The sequence below is a fragment of the Scomber japonicus genome, chromosome 8 (assembly GCF_027409825.1).
Source record: "Scomber japonicus isolate fScoJap1 chromosome 8, fScoJap1.pri, whole genome shotgun sequence".
NCBI lineage: Eukaryota > Metazoa > Chordata > Actinopteri > Scombriformes > Scombridae > Scomber > Scomber japonicus.
The window spans coordinates 26,187,197-26,205,361 of NC_070585.1; the positions used below are offsets into that span (position 1 = coordinate 26,187,197).

The 18,165-nt window shown below is 41.1% G+C and overlaps 1 protein-coding gene across 2 annotated transcripts in view; it reads left to right on the top strand.

The window, feature by feature from the left end:
* The window catches only part of rapgef2b (Rap guanine nucleotide exchange factor 2b), a 109,026-nt gene that overhangs the window by 57,996 nt on the left and 32,865 nt on the right, over positions 1-18,165 (top strand). The gene's annotated exons all lie outside the window — the stretch shown is intronic.

Genomic DNA, 18,165 nt, shown 5'->3' on the forward strand with positions numbered 1-18,165 from the left:
TCATGAATATGCATAAATAAAGTGTCTCTCAAGGAATGAATTACCAGTGCAGCTTCAGTTGTTTCAGAGGTTTACTTGGCAATGGGGGTGGGGAGGGGTGGGACACACACTATCTTACATAAGTTTTGTGTTTGCAGCGTAATAAGGATATAACTCACTTAAAGGCACTCTGTGGAATGAGCTGCATTTAGAAAGTCGACAGTATCTCACGAGAGAGACGAATATTTCACATTTCATTCATTTCTGGCACCTGACTGGCAACACACATTTACAACTTCAACAGAAGGCTTTAGTTGTTGTGACATTTTTTCAAAGTACCCTCTTAAAACTTAATCGAATGAGAGGTCGGACCAATCAGCCAAGCTCTGGAGAGAAGTTTAGATGATACTGACAACAAGCAGAGCACTGTATAATGGAAACAAACGTGTGGTTTGTGGCTCTGACTCTCAGACTTTTTGTGGAAGACTATCGACTTGAACCATGTGAAGGGATTCGACTCCAGCAGAGGAAGAGTTAGTTGCCCGTCGAGTAGCACCAGGCCTTCTCCCATCTGTGCTTTCTTTCCCTGGGAATAGGAAGCAAAGCAGTTTCACACTAATGATGCAAATACCCAGCATGCAGTTGCAGCACACAGTTTTTTCCTGTTCTGCACAATTTCACTGCATTCCCTTCATTCCTGATGATCCCCAGGGGGTTATGTCACTGTACCCGGGTTCCTCTTGGAACACAGTGAAAAAATCACACTTAAAAAGGGAAAATGCGGCAGACGTCATCTTCCTCCTTCCTCCACACGGCCCCACCCTGTTTCCTAAATTTAGACTTGCTGTGTTTTCGATTCAAAAGACTGCACTGAACTTTCTCATGGCCTGACATCTCCCGTCACACACTCAACTCTCCTCGCTCTAGTGCCATTCCTGTGGGAAGGATGGAACGGGCGCCATGGCAACCAGCAGTCCCAAATGGGCTGTGCTCGAGTGCACTTAGAAGTACAGTAGGGAAGGGAGCTAACTTAACAAGAGTGCAGTACGTTGCCGCTGTGGCTGCTGCTGCTGCTGCTGCTGGCGCTGCTGCTGCTGCTGCTGCTGTTGAGGCAGAGGCAGAGGGGTGGAGGGGAGCAGAGCGACAGAGGAGCTGAATCTGGGCGGATGCTAAGCTGACATAGCCAGCTAATCTCAAGCATTTAGAATGCCAGGCACCGCTCAGATTTTCTTCCCTCCTACCCCGAGGCATATATAGGAGGTGAGAAATGCACCGAGGAGGAACTTGGGATTGAAGAAAGGAAATCTCTCCTGCTGGCAAGGTTTTTATTCAGCTTAGTCACTCCTATGAAGGCAACTGTGAGGCCAGGTATGAAAACATCAGAGGACTCACTGATTTTGAAAATTGCAAAGCTCTTCTTATTGTAGATGATGAATATTGTAGACAAATCTGTTTTATTTAGAGCAGCAGTAGTTGTCATTACTTTTTTATGATTGATGTAATTATGTAATCTAAAATGTGTAAAAACATGTCATAAACTTAAAATGATGTCTTCAGATTACTTAGTTTGTCTGATCAGCAGTTCAAAGGCCAAAGATATTCAGGTTACAGTAGTATAAATTGGAGAAAAGTTGCATATTTTCACATTTTAGTTGCTCAGTCATCATAATGATTGCTGATTTCTTTCTGTAGGACATCTAATCTACTCATTTCATGCTGTTTTATTAATTGTAGGCTATATCTCAAACAGGGTTTTACCTTAATGGAAGTAACAGGCCAACATTAGCAGAAAAAAATGGAATACATTTACTATCCTAAAGATTAAAGAGTTGTAGAGGAAGCATTTAGATCCTTTACCTAAGTAAAATTATATATAATCAGGGTGCAAATTGCTGGGGGTGATGGTGGGGATTCCCCTCACCCTCCCACCCCTGGTCTCTCTATATCCGAGCCTCTGCTGAGTTATTTTCATCCTTGGCGATGACAAAAATGTATCTACCTCATTGTGATTTAATGTTGCTTCACCCATAGACCATATAAAATATTAACATAAAAACAATCTAAGTAAAGCGATCTATAGTTCAAACAGCAATAAAATCAGAAATGGACTTTGACTATCAGCGCTCGTGTGACAGCAGAGATGACACGGAGTCTAGACTACATAATGATGCAGTAAATGGATCAGGGGTTGCCTTCATCCCTGCTCAGAGATTTAGCAAAAATGTGAGTAAAAGAGGGGCGACAAGTGGGCATATGATGACAGCATGTTGTGCTATTGCGTGTTGTTGATATTTTCTATTCAAATTTGAAATTTATTGCACATAAAGCTGAATTAAACAGTGACTCGCACAAATGACATCAAGTATATTTGTGCCTCTGGCCAAGTGGTGCTATCCACAGTACTGCCAGGAGCGGGATTTGGGAGATTTAATTCTGGCATGGTAAATTAGCATTTAGCCTTTTGTTTGTATGTGATCCCATCTCCTATGTGTCCTCATGAGGAAAGGATGAAGGCATTAAAATATTCCTGCACATGCAGAGGTTAAGTTTATAATTATTTTATAAATGTTACTGTAACAGCTGCTCAAAATAGTGTATGTGACACTCTCCCTCCCCCCTCTGATTTTCACACATGCTGCCTTTAAATAAGACAGTACAAAATATTCTATTACAAGTCAAAGTCTGACATTCAAAAGCGAAATAGTTAAGAATAAGGAATAGAGTAGTAAACAGTTTTATTTTGGATAACATCATTTTTTATTTTGAACTAAATGTCTAAACTCTATTTTGGTTTTTGAACAAGTGTTTTTAAGATGTGAGGTACCGATGCCAGCGACCAGTCAGTGCTGTATTAAATCATTATCCAGAAATAGGTAATGCATCACCAATAGCAGAGCTTCCCTCATTTAGCAAGACCAGGGCGAGGTCACAGGTTCGATTCCTTCAGTGGGCACAGTGTCTGTGAATAGCTATATGTGTGTGTGTGTGTGTGTGTGTTGCTGTTATCCCCGAGCAACACACATGCTCAGTCATTGTAAGCTACTCATGAGAGTGCCAGCTTAATACCTAAAATATAAATGTAATGCTAACCCAGTAGTGGAACTCCCACTGGGAGTGCTGACACACACGCACACACACACACACACATAGACACACACGAAGATACCCCCAACCCCCACCCTCTACAACGATCTGAAGCTATTATCTGTGTGAAGTGAGGATTATTTGGCTCTCAGGGTTCAAACATATTGCAAATTATTGCATGAACAATTTAATACAGAGTCTCGCCTTAGAACAACATTCATGTAAATTAATGGCTTCATTTGAATCTGTGTGGATAAATACTAAATACTACGTTTGGCAATAATTTAGAGAACTTGTATAAGGAGAAATAAAGTGACATATTTGTTGAACACAGATTATTCCATTAGCTGATGATTTTTTAATCAGTCAGTCTGTCAACCAGTCAATCTTGATTATGTAGCACCACCCATACAAGTGAAAGTAATGTGCTTCACAATTGGATGGAAATAATTAGAAATCCCAAACAATGTAAGATCAGAGATTAAGTGCAGTAAAATATTGAAATCTAACATTTTTTTTTAAGTCTTTTTGGATGTGTTAGCAATCCTTTAGTGCTCATATATCATTGATCCTTTGTAAGGCTGTTTCAGAGCTGATTAGAGCCTGAAAACTGCTTCAAGTCTTTGGGATACATAAGCTCAGATCAAAATGTATAATTAAGCATTTTCTGAACATAGTCTGCTGCACGTAATAAATTGCATGCTGTATTCTTGAAAAAATAGTTAATAAGTAGCTATTGAGGTGTGTTTAGAAGAGTTAACAGCAGACTGTGAACAAGCTGTACCTGAGCTTTTGTCTTTTTCTTTTGTAGTTAAGATAATAGTGAGCTTCAACAGTGCAGGAATTTGTCTTTCAGGAGTCTCCTCCAGAGAAAAAGAGAAATGGACTGACCTTTGTAATATTTCTCAGGTGAAAGATGGCATTTTTGGCCTCACTTCTAACACATTGTTCAGATTTATTGTCAGAGTCATATACCACACCTAGTTTATTCCCCTCGTAGGGTAACATTTATGGCTTTTAAGTTCAGGTATGATGTAAGACATTCCACCTTTTTTTTTTAACCTCTATTTTTGATTACCATGAGCTCAGTTTTATTTCCATGTATCTAAAGGTAGTTAAGCTTCTTGTCCAGCTAAAATTAGCTTGACACAGGAAACATTATGTCGCTTTTTTGACATTTACTTTCTCGTGTAAAGCGCCTGAAAGGAAACACAGATCTGGATTAAGCCTAAATGTTTTACTTTGCCATCATTAGAAGCACAGATCCAGATTAGATAGATATAGAAAAAAATGTCATTCTGTTTTTTTAATCTTTTTTATAGATGTGTTCTGGATAAATTAGGGCAGTGAAAGAGGGCAGTGTTTAGGATGCAACCCGTGTCGTCTGTGCGCTCAGAGCAGAGGGTTAACACTTGGGTGCCTTGTTCAGAATGGAGACCAGTTATTTGTAGCATCACTCTTTCTGCCTCCCTTCACTCCCTTTCCGTCTGTCTCACACAAACACACACACACACACACACACACACACACACACACACACACACACAGACACACAGAGAGAGACAAACAGACACACACTCAACCTCTCTCTACATTCTCCCTTGAAAAAGGCTTGTAATCTCCATTTCTCAGTCTCTCTCCATTTAGCACTTTATCTCACACATGCTATCTCTTACTCTAATATCCACAGCCATTTGTGCTGGTGACCTGACACACACACACACACACACACACACACATACACACAGATTTTCTCTCTGATCTCTCTCTCAGCCACTCACTTTAAGGTCTTTGTGTAGATTCTCTCTGTAGCTCTTTTCGAAATGAAATGTTGTGGCTGCCATCAAACGCTAAACTCACAATTTTATCAATTACAATTTCCACTATCTCCTTTACCCATTGTCTTCATTTCCTTCTCTCTTTTCTCTTTAAACTCTCTTCTCCTGCGCTCCTCCTTACCTCCAGACACCCTGAACTCTCCTAAGCAGATGAGTAATATTCCTCCTCTGGGTTTACTCAGTGGCCAGTAGAGCATCCAAATGCCCAAACAGCTGTTCTATAATTATACAAGCAGCATGAGGCAGACAATCAATACTCCTTTTACTCTTTCCTCCACCCGGGTGTCCTGGTGGTTAGCGAGGCCGCCCTGTAATCAGAAGGTCACAGGTTTAATCCCCACACAGCCAACATGTCCATCAGCAATCATGGGCTCTGTCGGAATTGTCCTTGACAGTGACATTGCTCCCTCATCTAGCAACTACGTTTAATTACTTTAAAATACACTGTAGATTATTGCACAGATTTCTTTATTTGATGATGGGTATTTCTGTTTGAGAGGTCCTGATAGTAACAGTCTGAGGGAACTAATGTGTGCACAGGCTTCTAAAATTCATTTTAAATCATGTGCCACAGGGCTGTGGGTGGCTGTGGGTGGCTGTGAGTGCAGGGCAGTTACTTTTCACCTTCCATCAGATAAACTTCCATCCTTCTTTATTTTATTACATTAACATACCTCTTAATAGGGCTGAAAGATTTGCTTTTGCTTAAAACACTGTAATTTTTAATCCACAAGAGCTGATATTTTATTGACAGATTACTTTTTTTTTTAAAGAGGAATAGTTTCAACATTTTGGGAAATATGCATATTGGCTTTCTTACCAAGCATTAGTCGAGAGGATTTATGAGCGCTCTCATATTAGGCTGTTCAGTATGAAGCTACAGCCACCGGCCAGTTAGCTTAGCTTAGCACAAAGACTGAAAACAACCAAATATCCACTCAGCAGCAAAGTTCACCATGACTTTATATTGTGTTTGTTTAATCTGTACAAAAACAACAGTGGAAAAACCAACTATCTGTGTTCTAAATTTCACTGGTCTGACAGATTGCAATTATTTCCCCTAAATCAGAGACAGGATGTGAATGGTATCTGACTTTGTCTGTGTAACAGAACAGTTTTAATGAGATAGAGGCTTTAAGCTTTCTCCACCATGCTCTCATGTGTGAGATGTAATTATACCAAGTTAATTTGGCAAAGATGTAGTGATTTTTACAGAAACGCTGCACATCGCATGGTTTAATTGGCCACTTATTGTCTGATTCGAGTTTGAAAATGTCCTGAAGTGGCAATGAGGAGGTTCAAAAGTTGAAGTGATCTCTTCAGTAATCTGCAGGCACGCTACAATAGAAAGATGTTCGGTTCAAGCATGAATAATAATGCTCATGTCTGTGTTACCCACCTGTCCTCAGTTAAGAGCGCTGAGAAAGTTTTCACCTTGAAAATGAATAAATCTGCTGAGTCCTACAACAATAAGAAAAGATTCTGCCATCTTTGTTTTCAGTACAAATATTCGTCTATTAGGATGTTTCTTGAACATTGAAAAGAGTGACATTGTCTGCCTCACCATAGGAAGGACAGTGTCACTTGTTTTTAAAGGCTACATGATACAGGAGAGAAAAAGACGAAGCATCAAAGACAGAAACTTATCAGAAATGTCATTCTTACAGGGTGAAAAATTACACCTTTTTTAAATCAGATTTTAGGATGCAGTGACACACAGCTACAGCCTACATTCAGTGACTTCCTAACATTTTTTTTTCTCAGTTTGGTACAGAACGCTGCATTTTAACATGTCAGTGAAGCTTCACCCGCTGTTTCTCACATACTCGACTGGCAAGTGGCATGTTTGATAACTTTCATTTCCTCTGCTTCTTTTCATGGCTCTCTCCTTAACCTGGCTCCCAGGAATGCAATAAACCTCAGGTACTGTATCTATTAACAATATTATCTGTTGTGTGCGTTTTCGTGTGTGTCTGTTCTGCTTTCTGCGTCTTCAAGATGTCTGTTTTTTTTTTTTTTGTGCTTTAGCTGGTAGTTTTTTATCTGTGTCTGTTCCCCATTTGTTGTATCTTTAGCTGCTGGTAGACTTCCTTAATAAATACCTTCCATTTGCTGGCATGGGAGGCTGATAAAGACGAAGAGGGAAGCCTGCACAACACTACAATTCTATTACCACAACATTACCAGGAACAAGAATTAGGTTTTTTCTTTTTTTTAAAAAACAGCGCTGATAAAATGCAACATCTTCTGCTTCCATATATATTATCCTGTTTTTTGATCTGCGGTTAGGTTGGAAAAATAGAGTGTGCTTGTTTGAGAATGGACCTTATCACGCTGCTGGGTGATGACAGAGAAATGATAACAATCATTCAGGTACAGCTTATGGGCCTGTAAATGGAGATAATGGCAACAATTAAGCTGATTGAGGCACACTATATCAAACACTGTGCCTCTCTGATGTGCTTGATAATGGTGTTGACTGTCTTTAGGCTCTTTGGATTATTATTATTATCCCTGCTGCGTGGGTGTGGTTCTGTTGGGTCTTGTCTTGGTGTGGAGCGCTGAATGATCTCCTGATGGTGCTGTTAATGCGCTCCATGTTTCATTATGATGGCTTTAAATCATACTGTATGTATCCAAGCATAACATGGCTGTTTAAATACCATTTGTTCAGGGCGGGCTCGAGTTATAAAGCACATAAACACGGTATCATTATTACCCGATAGCACCAGAGCTAACATATATCATATCTCAGTATTTGATCGCGGAGTCCTGCGGTGTCTGAGCAGAAACGGAACGCAAGGAAGAGGTTGAAAGGATCAGAGCTCAAGGTGTTGAGCAGTCAGACCTGCTGAGAAATGCGAGAGCGGAGAGAACAAACCTGCCACTCTCGTCCATGGAAAAGCTGAGCTCCTATTTTTAGAGCTGTCCTTTGTGACAACCTGCTCTGCTTCAGCTGTGCACAGATACAAAAGCCTCAGTTTTGAATAGACATTGTGTAGGAACTGCGGCGGAGAAAGAAAAAAAACGATTTATTGTACACTTTTTTTTCACACATTTTTTCTTTTTTTTGTCATTTTCACACCTCTTGCATTCCTTCATCATAAGGTATTTGGGCTTGAAACTATGCAAAGAAGCCTTAAACCAGCGTTAGAAACCAGTAAAGACAATGAAGATGACTTGAGTCAAGCATGGTTACAGTGAATGCTGAAAGATATTCCCCATAGTATATAATACAATAAATATGCCTTTTCATAGTCAGTTGGTCTTCCTTTGTTTCATTTAGTTGAACACCTCTTTCTAAGCACAGACACCTAAAACAGAACTAGGTTTGTAGTTATTTATAGCTAAATATCAAACATTATACTGTGATGGAAATAGAACAGGTATTTTTGGGAGAGCGAATACTCCATAAACCAGGTGAAATTGTGCCTTGTGCAACCGAGGTGAACGAGCTACTCATTTATTTGCTCTGCTTCCTTTTTTCTAACCAGTGTTATGAAACATGCTTACTGACATTTGATGTGCTTTGCATGTCAGTTTTGACATTCAAAGACCTTTTTGAAAGTTGAGTATTTTTCAAAAGGCTTGACAGGTGACATTTATTTGGATGGTAATGAGCCTTCATAGTCAGGATAAGAAAGTAAGCTGTTTTTTAAATTTGATCAAAATCTCTCCAAACAATTGATAGCACGATTGTTTGATCTGCTCAACGTTGGGCTGGTGTTAGATAATGCTAGCTGCAGCACCAGATACTTGAGGTGTTAATAACAATTGTGCTCTACTTTTCTGGCTACATAAGGATTAAGATATGTTGTGTTGTGTGTGTTTGTGTGTGTCTAAAAATAACATTTGTGCAACTATCGTGCTTCATGTTAGTTACACTGTGCCTTGATTGCATCTTAATGTTAAAAATAGACACAAACATAAAACCAGATTGAATGATGTGCCATTTTTTAGTGTTCAATTCACAACAATCAGATGAAATTTTGACTTCTATTATTAAAAAGAATAAAAACGTCTCGAGGTAATATCTTATTACATAAGGTTGTACAATGGGATGAACTATTAAGCTGTAAAAGATATCAATTAACACATCAGATTTCACGCAAGCCATTATTGCTCACCCAGAGATCCATTCGTATCCGACTTAACACATTTTCTAACAAATTACACAGTAACGGCAGTTTTAAATCCTGCCATAATGACTCCCTGTCTCATCAAGGAAATATTCACCCCGGACTCTCTTACTCAACAGTTTGTCATAATCTCTGAAGTTGTGTCTTACTCTCATATCTGTGTATAAAAAATAACAAGTAGAAAGAGTTAAAAAAAAAAGAAAGAAAAAGGCAGCGTGACTTGAGGCTACTGTCTGTTGGGATAATTGGTTCCTCTGCTTGTTCTGTGATGGATTTTATCCTGTATGGTTTTTGAAAGGCGGTGCAAATTGCAGAGTTGTGCTGGAAATGTCAAATGATAACATCAATTTGGTCAGTTTATCTGTGAAAATGAAAACGTATAAATAAGAGCAATTTTTTTTCCACCAAGGATTGTGAGGTGTCTTGAGGAAGTATAACCAACATGAACAGTTTGGTTTGGATGTACTTTACGGTCTTATTGGCTAAATTCAATCAACAGTAATAGCCATGTGAGCGGAGCCTGTTTTCTCAACACTTGAAGGTATTTTTTTCTGACCAAATACCTGCATCAACCTCAGCTGTACTTTCTCTTCAGTGCTAAATAGCAAATAAATATGGTAACATCATCATTGGTAGGTGCGTGGCTTGTAATGTACCTTTAGCTTCCCTCTTGCATTTGAATTTAATAGTTAAAGATTTCCTTTTGCCCTTCTATCAGTTCCATTCTTTCTTTAGCAAACTAGATACATCAGAGTGGAATGGAAAGTACATGAAAATTAAGTAAGAACAAAATAGGAGAAACATGCACCTTCTAAATGACTCACCACCACTCCCCCCTCCCCCCTCCGTCTCTGTTAAGTAACAGACTTCCAGTTCATAACCCTCCACAGTTAGTCTATAACATAATCAGGAAACTTCTCGTTACTGATCAACCCCAAATGCAACTTTCAGGACTGTTCCTCAGCCATTCTCTAAAAGCATCTCTTTTTAATTCATTTGGATCATTTTTTTTTGATTTATGCATCTTGTAACAGCTGCAGGAGCATGACAGATGTTTACCCCCCTGAACCTACAAGTGTAATCTTTTAAACGGGGGGCCTGGCTGCCCGGGTTTCTGCCAAATAATTTCAGAGCAGCGTGCAGGTGACGACGGCTTGATAAATGAAGTAATCCCTTGGGCTGTGGCGGCTATGAAAACAGTCTCTTTATTAGATCATCTTTCTCATTCTAACAATGCTATTTAGAGCCGTTGTAATGGGAATGATGTCAAGGATTAATGCACTGAGCTGGCATTCAGGAGAGCTGTGTTTTCTCTACGTGTGGCCTTCTGTTGACTTACAAACAGATTCACTGAACAAGGTTAGACACAGATCAATAAATCTGGCTATGTCGACTTTGATCCCGTAATAGCTCCTGCGTGCGTCCACGAAAACCCATTTGTCCTAAAGTTTAAACTAGCTGCTCATTCACTGAAAGTCAAGATGTTGTGAACTCAGGTTTAGCATCTGGAAGTGAATGGTGAAGTTTTATTCTTTCTTTAGATTAGAAATAGATTTATTTTTGGGCATGTTTTGCCTTTATTTGAAAGTACTTTGCATAGAGGCCGACAGTAAACAGGGAGAGAGAGAGAGAAAGAGAGACAGAGAGACAGAGAGAGACAGAGAGAGACAGAGAGAGACAGAGAGAGAGAGAGACAGAGAGAGAGAGAGAGAGAGAGAGAGAGAGAGAGAGAGAGAGGGGAATGACCTGCAACAAAGATCCCTTTGAAGTTTTGCTGTAGACTCTGACCTGTGAAAATGTATTCATCCGCAATGAAAATAGTCCTCAACAAATGCACATACCCCTTTTTGAGTAACATTTTATGCTGTAGTAGACTGATTTAGGATTTTGTTTTAATGTGTTTAAATATTTGTGAGCAGTGGTTAAAGATTGCCACAGACAGGGTTAAGAAGTCTGACTGTACAGAGAGACAGACAAATGCAATGTTTGGTTTGGTTTTGAATTGTATTTGTTGACTTGTAAGAAAAAGATGGAATTACACCAGCCTCGTCCATTAACTCTGAGTGTGTAAAAATCATCATTATTCACACACCCATCATCCATCAGAGTTAAATTTAACACATTTCAATCACATTCTCAACAGCGACATCAGCTCTGAGTGGACAAATAACTCTCCTGTCAAACCTGTAGATGTCAAATAACTGTCAACCAAAAAAAAGTCTTGAAATGTTGAAGTTTCAGCTGGAGATCAATCGGCTAAACTCTTTAGCTTGAGCTGTGCTGTCATCTTAACACCATGTCTGCTTTTTGCTATCAAGTCGGTGTGGTTAAAATAAATGGTAAAGTTCCCAATGCTAAGAATTGAGGAAATGAGGAACTGAAATACTGTATAAGGAACTGAGCCTCAGACATGCACTACAGACATGACAGAGTTCACGATAGTTGGTGATTTAACATGAAACAAAGCTTGTCATCATGGAGATTCTGCTGTGTGCTTTGTGTGTATGCCTCCGACTGTAAATGCAGCGATGTGATAAAGCATTTTTCTTGTGCGTTATTGTGCTGAGGAACTGTTTTTTTTAATCTAAACTGTTGTGTGATTGCAATGCATAACGATCTGATATTGCTTACTGCCTAATTTTGCCTAAAATTGCTGACAAAACGCTTGAACGTGCACTGTTTTTTCTGAGCTCGAGTGTAAAAAGTTGAATTAAGGAGTTAAAGAAGACAGATGGCTTTCATGTAATAATCTGTTGGGTTTTTTTTTCCTTATCTGAACCCCAGGAAACAGTCGCTGGTGTGTGTGTTTGTGTGTGTGGTGGTTTGTGTGTGCCTGGTGTGTCATCTAGCACAGTAATGAGGTTTTTATAGCCCTAATGCTACGCATCAGCAAGCCAAACACCATCACATGGCCTCTGCTATAATGTATGGAATGGTTGCAGCCACACGGGGTTCAAAGACTGTTTACGAATGGCAGATGAGGCACACATCCCCCCCCCACCCCTTCCACACACACACCACTCATGCATTTAGTACACACTGCAATTGAGCATGAGTGCATTAACGTTATTCTCAAGTGGCGTTTTTCACGTCACTGTCACAATCCTCCTAAGATCAATGCTCCCCTGCCTCTCTCCCTTTTACATTTAGCTTGTGATTAGTCAGTAAAAAAATGATTAATAGGCTTGTTTGTTCCTAGAAAGCTTTAAACGGGGGGGTTGGGCTGCGAGGTCTGATATTCCCCAAACGCGACCCCGTTGCCGCGGTGATGTAATGATGCCCCGGTCCTCTCCCCGCGGCGATTGTTGGAGACATTAATAACCGCGCTGCACAGCAAAGCACCTGAGCTTTTTTTTTGTTGTTTTGATACATTACATCATGGCTCAGGGCAGGAGGAGGTGATGTCATACCGGGTCTCCTACGCCCTCCCCCCCCTCCTCCTCGCTGCCTCCCACTCACCTCCCCATTGCTTTGACTGGAGCAGCTCCAAAAAACCAGCACGTACTACGCCGCTTTCAAGGCATTGTCTGAGGCAGATCGACCAGGCTCTTTATTCACCGTGACAAAAAAGCTCCAGCCTCAGCAAACGTCTTATTGATATTGACTATTTTCAAATTGATTAATCATCATCAATAAGTATCATTGTATTTTAGAGTCTATGTATGTGGGTATTAGTACAAAAAAGCTATTTTTAGTGTCATGAATATAAATACATGGACTTTGGGTATCAGCCCATACTGAGTATTAACTGCGGTTGGGATTTTTTTTTATGTCTAAGGCAACATCAGGCTTGACTTAAACTTTACTTTCTTAACTTTGTAAAACAAAAAAAGAATATAGATATAAATGCAATGAATTGTTATTTATTAAGATAATGGTATCCAATACCCAGTCCAGCAATATCCAATATCAGTATCAGTGCTATTCAGACTCTAAGGGGGCAGTCCAAAAATCCCCCATAAATAGCTTATCAATTAAATAAATAAATAAATAAAGGCCAAATTGTCTTAGTTTGAGGAGCTGGGACCAGGAACTGTTTAAATAGTTTTATGTGTTCATATTTTGTGATTTGATGATACATTTTGTTATATTACCAAAAGAAACAGTTCTCTCTCTGTTTTTCTTTACATCAAAGTGACAAAACAAATAGCAGCAATGGAACAAGATTACAGAAAATGATTGACGCTGTCAAAATGCCAGAAAAAAAACAAACATGGTATGACAACAAAATGACAAGTAACAGAAATTTTTAAAAAAAGAAGTCATGTCTTATTCTTTGATGTGTGGCACTTTTTGATGTTCTGCCTCATCTGCTATAGAATCACTGTGTAAATTGCGACAGCTCTATTATTGTGTGTTTTTTAAGCTGCTGATATGAACTGCTGCAGGTCTGCTGTTTATTGTCTTGGACGGCCTTTAACCTCCCATTGTTCTCTGCGACGTGCTGTCCTCCTCACATCTCTGTGTTCATAAATGGCACCATCTACGGATCCAATATCCACAGTCTCTAGAGGATTTTTGTCCACACACACTCACACATATATAATTCACACACACACACACATGCATCCTCAGTGTTTCTCTTCCTCTCACAAAGCAGAGAGGTATATGCAAGTTGTTTATTTTGCATTCAAAGCTGTCGGTGACGCTGCTGCTCATTGTAGTACAGCTGAGTGAAGGTGAAGTGCCATTGCCACTTTATTGTCTCTTTCTCTTTTTACACACACACACACACACACACACACACACACACACACACACACACACACACACACACACACTCCTCCTCTTCCCCTCCCTCCTCCATTTTCACCATGTCTCGCTGCTTCCGTCGCCACAGCAACTGAAGGCCCTGGAGGGTGTGTAGTGGGGTGTGTGTGTGTGTTTGTGTGTGTGTGTGTGTGTGTGTGTGTGTGTGAGGAAGAGGGGGGCTGGATGGCTGGGTGCCGGTGCTCACCCAGTTGCCATGGCTATTCCAGCTGAGTGACAGTGACAGTGACATCATTGCTGCCAGTCTCAATGTGTTGCTGCTGTTGGCCTATTTTGAACCTTTTTTGTGTGTGTCTTTTATTGCTCCTCTGCCTGCATCTTCCTGCCCCTATCTCTCCCTCTTCTACTCCTTCTTAGCCTCTCAAGAAGTGATGCTACTCTTTCTCTTCTCTCTTGTCTGTCTCTTTTACTCACCCTCTCAAGAGGAAGTGCTGCTGTCTCTCTGTTTCTGTCTCCCCGCTCAGGAAATGGCTTTCCTTCATCCCGTTACTATGCCAACCGGCTCCAGCCGCGGTCTTGTGCCGAAGTGAGCATGATAATGGCATTACTCGCACTGTTCTCCTCTCCATCCTCTCTATCACTTTATCATCCATCCATCTATCTACCGCTACTGTTTGATTTTTTTGCTTTTCTTTTTTTTTTTCTTCCTGCCACCACTCCACTGTGTATCATCTCTCGCCTGGCGCTTTGCTTTGTATGACATCTCATTTCATCTCTCCGTCTCATCTCTCAGTCTCATCTCTCCTCCTCACTTTCTTTTTACTCATCCGCCCTTCTCCTCTTTCCATCTCTCTGTCTGCTGCTGTTGGGAAGGGGGGGGGTGTAGTAAGCCCTCCAGAGCAGCACAGCCATAGTGGCTGCTCTTACAGCATCACTGTCAGGCAGGGAGGAGGTCCTTACCCCTCTACCCCCCATCTCCCCCACTCCCTCTCTCCCTCCCCTCCCCTCCTCCCCTTCTCCATCCCTGACACACATACACACATCCCCCTGCTCTGCTCCCGTTACAAACAAACCGCTGGCTTTAACGTACAGTACCTCGGTGGAGGCTGCAGGCGTCTCGGTCTTCAAATAATCTAATGGTGCATAAAGGCGTCTGTGTGTGTGTGCGTTTGCGTGTGTGTAGCTTTACTTTCGGGAGAGGGAGGAGAGGAAGAGAGATAGAGAGAGAGAGAGAGAGGGAAGGCAGGCGGAGGGAGCAAACGTGAGTGAAAGTGTTGTCAGCCATTTTTCTCATCTTGTTTTTTTTACTCCTCCTGTTTTCTGCGTTATTATCGGCGCGCCGGTGTTCTCCTGTTGGAGATGTGATTGTCAAGTGCGGAGAGAGAAGAAGCTGGCTCGTCCTCTGCTTGGATAAAAGGATTTTTTTTTCTTTCTCTCTCTCACTCCTTCTCTCTCTCTATTCCTCCACCACCACCACTACCACCTCCTCCTCCTCCTCCTCTGTGGTTTTAAGATATTTCTCTGGGAGGCAGCGGGGAGGCTGGAACAAACGCAGGAGCTGGTGTTGGTTTGGAGAGTCTAATCAGGCCAAGGAACAGCGGATACTCCCAAAACTGTCAAGCCGCCGCCTCCTTCCAGGGGAGACGGTGCAGCCGAGGGAGGGGAGAGGGCAGGCGGCTTGCATGAAAATGGGGGTCTATGCAGTGGCATAGAGAGGGTGCGGGATGTTAGATTTTAGCCCAGCGAACATTTTTTCATTATGAAACCATTAGCAGCTTCAGACAGCAATGGAGTCCCGAGCCAACAAGATAAAACCCCGGTAAGTAGCCTATCGACGTGCAACGTTTTCTCTTCATCTGCCCCCCCACTTTCTCTCTCTCTCTCTCTCTTACTCTCTCTCTCTCCCTCCATCACCCCCTCCTCATTTATGACCCACCAGATATGATTACCGGCCTTATAATGGATGTGCATCGGATTTCTATCGAGCTTGTACAAGATGAATGAACGCAGGGCCGGCCAAGGACGCGACTGGACCGGAGATCGGGTTGATCAGAGGCTGATTATTACCCTGTCGAGCCTCCGATGTGTGTCAGTGTGTTGCACTAGAAACGGCCGCCATGTGCTTGCTGTCACTTGCGAGCAGACACACGCACACTCGCATTTTAAGGAGACTATCGATCTTACAGGCCTGGCGCGGAATAGTAAAATAAATGTTATAAAAAATATATATCGGAGTGCATTTTTTATGAAGTTAAACCATCCGATATTTGGGCAGTGATAATTCAAAGATGCATTGTCGAGGCCTGTAAATATATTTTTTCCTTTTGTGAAGCACACACACACACACACACATCCAGCGGTGCAGATGCGCGTCTGTGTGTGTGTGTTTAACGACCGACGTCTCTGCCCTCATTATGTTTTACGACGCACCTAGGTAGCAATACTATATTGTAGGTCTATAAGATGTGCACATGAAATTAACCACGCCAGCTGTCATTTACACTAGAGAGAGAGAGAGAAAGAAAATACAGCTCAAGAAATAGATGAGGAGGGTTTGACGGGAGGTGGTGTCATGTTTGAAGATGAAGCTGCCCTAAATTCAGTTATCCCACCTTTTAGCCTGGAGGAGCTATTAACGTTTTGGCAACTGAAATTAGCCGTTTTAAAAGCGACTAGATCGACCATTGACAAGAATATAGATGATTTTTCGGTAGTGTTTGTTTGTGTGTGTGTGTGGAGGGGGGGTTGCCTCATTGTGATCACCAGCTGTTGTACTAGTTGACCCACCGGTTTATTTACCGCTGCTGGTGGCGCTGTCCGTGGTGCTGGAAGCAGCCAGCAGCTCCAAGCAGACACTTCGAGGCCTGAGCTGATCTGCACTTGAACGGTAAACGGATTGATCGGCTGTCAGCGCCGCTGGCATCACTCACACGCCAGGACACACACGTACATGTACACATACACATACACAGACACACACATACACACACACACACTGGCAGGGCTGTAAATCACACTGATGGACGGTTGTTGGGTTGAAGAGCACAGATGCCAGAGGAAAAATCACCTTAATATTCTTGTAATAGTCATAGATGTGTCATTGTTGATGACATATCTCATCCGCCCTCCCCACAGTTTGTGCAGTTTCTTTAGAGAGGCCTATGTAGCTTGTAGCACATAGATACCAATAATCTCTCTTGTTGCTCTTTTGTATCAAATGCAGTCAACATGCTTACTTTTGAAATTATATATTTGCACGTTTTTGCATAGTGCCTGACTTTTAATTGCTGATATTTTGCGTTTTTTATCATTTTGAGTGGATTTCATTATCTCTTCTATGTCAGCCAAAAGCATCTCACCATACGTGTGGATAGTAATGTACTCTCTGATTTTTTCTAGGCTAGTGCATACTACAGTGTAGCATATAATGCTATGTTGAGTATACCTTGATATCATACTTCATGGCATTTTCATTCTACTGTGTTGTTTTCTTTAATGATCCATAGACGTAAGTATGTGCTGTGTCATTTGAGTAATCATTGAAATAGATCTTTCAGCATTGATTTGACTGGTTTTCCAGCAACTGTGCAAAAGTGGGCCATACACTTTGTATACTTAAAAATGTCACCATAATATTTATTATAAGGTTGCTAATTATCTCAAGGAACGTGTCCTCAAATAGCACATCTTTCAAATTCAAGAAGAGTTGGCAGGACGTAATCATTTCTACCGCCAACACTTGATTAACAACACACATGCACCTCAATTTAGATTAAACAAGCAGACAAGTTAGCACAAATGGCAATTATGTAAAACATAGAGGAACATGAGTGTAGTAATCCTAGTTTGGCTTGTTTTTCCTTTGGCTGTCTTTCAGTGTGTTGAAGTTAGCGTGATACTCCTCCTTTCATATAAGATAGGAGTAAAAATTGTCAATTTAGGTTTTTTTTGTTGTCACGCTGTTTGTTTGTTTGTTATCACTTCTTTATCTCCCTTCATTCCATTGTTGTTTTCCTATGTTTTAAGCATATTAACAGTGGATTGTGCAAATATTTGATTACCCCAGCAGGAAACCCAACACATGTAGAGTAAATAGCAGCCACTACATCTTATTACAGTGATGACATCACCATCATAGCCTCATGATCATGGGCTGTTATAAGATTAAGATGCAACTTTTATTCTTTATGTGAAGTTATAGATCCATAGATGCATTTCATCACCCACGTCCCTTTTTATAATCTTATCTGTCAGTAATATAAAAACTGTAAGCAAACTGCTGACTTGTGAGGTGCTGGCTGGTGGAGCTGTAACTAGGGAGAGGAAAGCCCAGTGAGCATATCAGGCCCATTTAATCGGACTCCCCGCCGAAAGAGTTTTAATCTCTTGATCCGGCGAGCTCAGGAAAGCGAGAA